Consider the following 7002-nt stretch of genomic DNA (forward strand, 5'->3'; position numbering starts at 1 on the left):
TGGCGCCAGGTATCCTCCAGACATGGTGCTTGGCATTCAGGCTAAAGAGTACAATCTTGGTTACATCAGACCAGAGAATCTTGTTTCTCATGGTCTGAGAGTCTTCAGGTGCCTTTTGGCAAACTGCAAGCGGGCTATAATGTGCCTTTTACTGAGGAGTGATTTCTGTCTGGCCACTCTACCATAAAGGCCTGATTGGTGGAGTGCTGCAGAGATGGTTGTCCTTCTGGAAGGTTGTCCCATCTCCACAGAGGAACTATAGAGCGCTGTCAGAGTAACCATTGGGTTCTTGGTCTCCTCCCTGACCAAGGACCTTCCCCGCTGATTGCTCAGTTTGGCGAGCTCTAGGAAGAATCTTGGTGATTCCAGACTTCTTCCATATAAGTATAATGGAGGCCACTGTGTTCTTGGGGACCATCAATGCTACAGAATTTTGTGCCTCGCCACAATCCTGTCTCGGAGCTCTATGGACAATTCATTCGACCTCATGGCTTGGTTTTTGCTCGGACATGCACTGTCAACTGTGGGACCTTAAATAGACAGGTGCATGCCTTTCCAAATCATGTCCAATCAATTTAATTTACCGCAGGTGGACTCCAATCAAGTAGAAATATCACGGCGACGCTGATGGAGGCCCGAGAGTCAGCCCCAAAAATGTATTGGGGGGGGGGGGGCTCACAGGGAGTATGGCTACGCCAGGTAGGAGACCTACGCCAACTTCCTGTGCTTACCGGGGGGATAGAGAGACCGGGCAGGCACCGTGTTATGCTGTGGTGCGCACGGTGTCTCCAGTGCGGGTGCATAGCCCGGTGCGGTACATACCAGCTCCTCGTATCGGCCGGGCTAGAGTGGGCATCGAGCCAGGTAAGGTTGGGCAGGCTCGGTGCTCAAGAGCTCCAGTGCGCCTGCACAGTCCTGTCTATCCAGTACCACCTCCACACACCAGCCCTCCGGTGGCAGCTCCCCGCACCAGGCTTCCTGTGCGTGTTCTCGGCCCAGTACCACCAGTGCCAGCACCACGCATCAGGCCTACAGTGCGCCTCGCCTGTCCAGCGCTGCCAGGGCCTTCCTCTTCTCCAGCGCTGCCGGAGTCTCCCGCCTATCTAGCACTGCCAGAGCCTTCCTCCTCTACAGCGCTGCCGGAGTCTCCCGCCTGTTCAGCGCAGTCAGAGCCTTCCTCCTCTCCAGCGCTGTCGGAGTCTCCCGCCTGTTTAGCGCTGCCAGAGCCTTCCGCCTCTACAGCGCTGCCGGAGTCTCCCGCCTGTTCAGAACTGCCAGTCTGCATAGAACTGCCAGTCTGCAAGGAGCTGCCAGTCTGCAAGGAGCTGCCAGTCTGCAAGGAGCTGCCAGTCTGCAAGGAGCTGCCAGTCTACAAGGAGCTGCCAGTCTGCAAGGAGCTGCCAGTCTGCAAGGAGCCGCCAGAGCTGCCAGTCTGCAAGGAGCCGCCAGAGCTGCCAGTCTGCAAGGAGCCGCCAGAGCTGCCAGTCTGCAAGGAGCCGCCAGAGCTGCCAGTCTGCATGGAGCAGCCAGAGCCGCCAGTCAGCATGGAGCAGCCAGAGCCGCCAGTCAGCATGGAGCAGCCAGAGCCGCCAGTCAGCATGGAGCAGCCAGAGCCGCCAGTCAGCATGGAGCAGCCAGAGCCGCCAGTCAGCATGGAGCAGCCAGTCAGCATGGAGCAGCCAGTCAGCATGGAGCAGCCAGAGCAGCCAGTCAGCATGGAGCAGCCAGAGCTGCCAGGCAGCATGGAGCAGCCAGGGCCGCTAGTCAGCATGGAGCAGCCAGGGCCGCCAGACAGCATGGAGCAGCCAGGGCCGCCAGTCAGCATGGAGCAGCCAGAGCCGCCAGTCAGCATGGAGCAGCCAGAGACGCCAGTCAGCATGGAGCAGCCAGAGCCGCCAGTCAGCATGGAGCAGCCAGAGCCGCCAGTCAGCATGGAGCAGCCAGTCAGCATGGAGCAGCCAGAGCCGCCAGTCAGCATGGAGCAGCCAGAGCCGCCAGTCAGCATGGAGCAGCCAGAGCCGCCAGTCAGCATGGAGCAGCCAGAGCCGCCAGTCAGCATGGAGCAGCCAGAGCCGCCAGTCAGCATGGAGCAGCCAGTCAGCATGGAGCAGCCAGTCAGCATGGAGCAGCCAGAGCAGCCAGTCAGCATGGAGCAGCCAGAGCTGCCAGGCAGCATGGAGCAGCCAGGGCCGCTAGTCAGCATGGAGCAGCCAGGGCCGCCAGACAGCATGGAGCAGCCAGGGCTGCCAGGCAGCATGGAGCAGCCAGAGCCGCCAGTCAGCATGGAGCAGCCAGTCAGCATGGAGCAGCCAGTCAGCATGGAGCAGCCAGAGCAGCCAGTCAGCATGGAGCAGCCAGAGCTGCCAGGCAGCATGGAGCAGCCAGGGCCGCTAGTCAGCATGGAGCAGCCAGGGCCGCCAGACAGCATGGAGCAGCCAGGGCCGCCAGTCAGCATGGAGCAGCCAGAGCCGCCAGTCAGCATGGAGCAGCCAGAGACGCCAGTCAGCATGGAGCAGCCAGAGCCGCCAGTCAGCATGGAGCAGCCAGAGCCGCCAGTCAGCATGGAGCAGCCAGTCAGCATGGAGCAGCCAGAGCCGCCAGTCAGCATGGAGCAGCCAGAGCCGCCAGTCAGCATGGAGCAGCCAGAGCCGCCAGTCAGCATGGAGCAGCCAGAGCCGCCAGTCAGCATGGAGCAGCCAGAGCCGCCAGTCAGCATGGAGCAGCCAGTCAGCATGGAGCAGCCAGTCAGCATGGAGCAGCCAGAGCAGCCAGTCAGCATGGAGCAGCCAGAGCTGCCAGGCAGCATGGAGCAGCCAGGGCCGCTAGTCAGCATGGAGCAGCCAGGGCCGCCAGACAGCATGGAGCAGCCAGGGCCGCCAGTCAGCATGGAGCAGCCAGAGCCGCCAGTCAGCATGGAGCAGCCAGAGCCGCCAGTCAGCATGGAGCAGCCAGAGCCGCCAGTCAGCATGGAGCAGCCAGTCAGCATGGAGCAGCCAGAGCAGCCAGTCAGCATGGAGCAGCCAGAGCTGCCAGTCAGCATGGAGCAGCCAGAGCTGCCAGTCAGCATGGAGCAGCAAGAGCTGCCAGTCAGCCAGGATCTTACAGATCCGCCAGTCAGCCAGGATCCGCCATTCAGCCAGGATCTTCCAGGTCAGCCAGGATCCGCCAGTCAGCTGGGATCTGCCAGAACTGCCAGTCAGCCAGGATCTGCAGAACTGCCAGTCAGCCGGGATCTGCCAGAGCCAACTACCTGCCTTGGCTTCCTCTCAGTGCCGAGCTTCCTCTCAGTGCTGAGCTTCCTCTCAGTCCCGAGCTTCCCCTCAGTCCCGAGCTACCCCTCAGTCCCGAGCTTCCCCTCAGTCCCGAGCTTCCCCTCAGTCCCGAGCTTCCCCTCAGTCCCGAGCTACCCCTCAGTCCCGAGCTACCTCAGTCCCGAGCTGCCCCTCAGTCCAGTGGGGCCCTTGGTGAGGACTACTAGGCCAAGGTCGGCGGCGAGGGTCGCCTATCTAGGGACGCTAAGGAGGTGGACTAAGACTATTATGGAGTGGGGTCCACGTCCAGCGCCAGAGCCGCCACCGCGGACAGATGCCCACCCACACCCTCCCCTATAGGTTTAGGTTGTGCGTCCGGAGTCCGCACCTTGGAGGGGGGTACTGTCACGTTCTGACCATCGTTCGTGTGTGTTTTCCTTGTTTTAGTGTTGGTCAGGACGTGAGCTGGGTGGGCATTCTATGTTGTGTGTCTGGTTTGTCTATTTCTATGTTTGGCCTGATATGGTTCTTAATCAGAGGCAGGTGTTAGTCATTGTCTCTGATTGGGAACCATATTTAGGTAGCCTGGGTTTCACTGTGTGTTTGTGGGTGATTGTTCCTGTCTTTGTGTTTGTTGTCACCAGATAGGCTGTTTAGGTTTTCACGTTACGTTTGTTGTTTTTGTATTGTTCGTGTTTATTCGGTTATTAAACATGCATCAAAATTACCACGCTGCATTTTGGTCCGATCCTTGCTACACCTCGTCGTCAGAGGAGGAGATAGTAGAAAACCGTTACAGGTATTGTGCGTAAATTGCAAAACAAAAGCATTGTGGCTAGAGTAACTAACTGTAAATAATCTATAAATACTTTTTTTGGAGGGGGGGGGGGACTAATGCTGAGGCATTTTTTGGGACTACATCAACAATATATATGAGTGACATGAAGTTAGAAATAACTGTTCATGCAGAAACTCAATGCTGACAGGGATTTCAGACGGTGGATGGTGGTTGGAAGAGCACACTTGCTGGAAATCGAAAAGCGTTGTGGTAGCTTTTGATAAAGAAGAACATCAAGATGAAGCAACTGCTTTATAAGTGGGCTGCACTGTTGAGCATTACATCCTGAGGGTTTTGTGCTGATTGTACGGAGATTGTGAGCCGGTTCAATGGGGTCCCTTGAGAAGGCAAGAACAAGATGTATGTCAGGAGAAGTGAAGTATTATCATAAGGAGACTGGAATGGAATGGAGGGAAAAAGATAGGCAGAGGAGGTCTAAGAGAGGGAGGAAGAGGGTGAGCTTGAGTCGGCGAAAAATGTCAAAAAGGGAGATGGCTTGTTAAAAAAGAATGTAAGTGTAAACTGAGTGAGCTGAAGACAGGAGGAGAAATGGAAGTGATTGAGGTCGAAGTATGGGAGGTGGTAGGTGTGTATGTCCTGTCCTGTAAGGAACACAGTCTTCCAGCCGGTCTGACGATAGCTCCATTATGGTTCCACATAGCCTGGTTCCTCTCTAGGTTTCTTCCTAGGTTTTGGCCTTTCTAGGGAGTTTTTCCTAGCCACTGTGCTTCTACACCTGCATTGCTTGCTGTTTGGGGTTTTAGGCTGGGTTTCTGTACAGCACTTTGAGATATCAGCTGATGTACGAAGGGCTATATAAATTTGATTTGATTAGTTTCTAACAAGGAACAGAAAGTCCTTGTTCTAATTCTTGACTAAAACTACACGCATTATATTCAGTGTTTTGATTATAATAAGATTCATACAGTGACAGGGTAGTATTCTGTTTAGTTATAGTTCTACGTTAAATGTATACATAATTTAGTCATTATTCATATAAATCCCATAACACAATCCTAGAGGAAAACCCGGTCTGCTTTCCACCAGACACTGGGAGATGCTTTCCCCTTTCAGAGGTACAATAACCTAATCTACACTGGAGTTGCTTACCAAGAAGACAGTGAATGTTCCTGAACGGACGAGATACAGTTCTGACTTAAATCTACTTGAAAATCTATGGCAAGACCTGAAAAGAATTGTCTAACAATAATTAACAACCAATTTGACAGAGCTTGAATAATGTTTAAAACAATAATGGGCAAGTATTGCACATTCCACGTGTGGATAGATCTAAGAGACTTATCCAGAAAGACTCACAGCTGTAATCGCTGCCAAAGGTGCTTCTACAAAGTATTGACAGGTGTGTGAATACTTATGTAAACAAAATATTTCTGTATTTAGTTTTCAATAAATTAGCAAACATATTTCTAAAAACATGCTTTCACTTGGTTATTATGGTGTGTGTGTGTGTGTGTGTGTGTGTGTGTGTGTGTGTGTGTGTGTGTGTGTGTGTGTGTGTGTGTGTGTGTGTGTGTGTGTGTGTGTGTGTGTGTGTGTGTGTGTGTGTGTGTGTGTGTGTGTAGATAAAAATATATATTTAATCCATTTTGAATTCAGACTGTAACAAAACAATGTGCACTATGTCACGGGGTATGATAACTTTCTGAAGGCACTGTAGGGGACACACTAAAGTGATCCTGTGCAAATGTGGGCTTAGGATAGTGCGAGACAGTAATAACCTCAGCAAAGCCATTTCCAAAGCCTTTATCTGTAGATTTATGGCAGTCTAATGGTGAGCTATAGTGTGTGAGCAAAGCATCTTTCATGCTGTGGAAAGTGAACTTCAAGGTCAGTGGAACTTACAGGTTGCAAACCTTCCTCTTCGGCATCATTATCCTTTTCTTCAGAGGTTGTGTCTTCAAAATTAGCAAAAGCAGCAATCATGTTACCACAGTGTTGACTTTGGTTGTTTGATTTTGTTTGACGACTGGACCAGAGATCAAGAGTGAAACAGATGTTGCTGACCCTAGATGAGACATAAGGCTATCCTCCATCTTGATTTTCTGTTCACAGAATTGTATATAAACATTTGCCTTTTTTGCCAAACTTTTAGTACTGATTATTTCAGGGCATTTGAAATATGTTTTGGAAAAAGTGGACCCTTGCCTTTTGGCTGATCCATTTGTGGTTTCAGGGTGGGTGAAAACAGAGTTGGGAGCTGTGGAATCAGTAAGGTTAACCAGAAGTGGTCTTGTGATAATTGTTTGTGTTTCTGCTGGTCGGAAGGAGAAGGCGCTCCGTGTTAGACGAATGGGGGAAAGAAACATGGTGGCATGAGTGGTGAAACAGAAGAGTCATTGTCTGTTCTTTTGAGTTTTGATGTTTGTCCGACATAGTGATGTTAGGATATACGTTATCCTGTACGAGCTCTTGTGCCGAATACATTACGTTGGTACAGGTGTCAAGCTTATGGGCATGTGGCAGCAGTGTGTAGAAGGGATGTTCCTAGGTGTGAGAAGTGTGCAGAAGGCCATGAGGACAAAGGAATGTGTAGCATTGGGGAAAGTACGGGAAGATGGGTCAAGGTGGAGGGATCCTGAGCGGAGTGGTGTTGTAGTAGATCTGTACCAGTACAGAGGGATAGGCCAACAAGTGATATATGTTTCAGTAAGATTGGATTTTTAGCATTTATAGCAATGGTTATTAACTGTACAGCAGGGATAGAATGTAGGTCACAGAACATGGAGGTTGTGGTAGCTGCAGAGAGGTATTTGGTGTGCATGACTTAACATCAGAAGAGTTACTGGGTGTGTTAAGTGGTGGAGTCCCATCCTTTCAGGTTGTTGGCCTGAGGTAGGACTAAATAGATTTAAATAGTGGACTAGGGTGGTGTTATTTTTTATTTTTGTGTGA

The sequence above is a fragment of the Oncorhynchus mykiss genome, chromosome 22 (genome assembly GCF_013265735.2).
Source record: "Oncorhynchus mykiss isolate Arlee chromosome 22, USDA_OmykA_1.1, whole genome shotgun sequence".
In the NCBI taxonomy this organism is placed as follows: domain Eukaryota; kingdom Metazoa; phylum Chordata; class Actinopteri; order Salmoniformes; family Salmonidae; genus Oncorhynchus; species Oncorhynchus mykiss.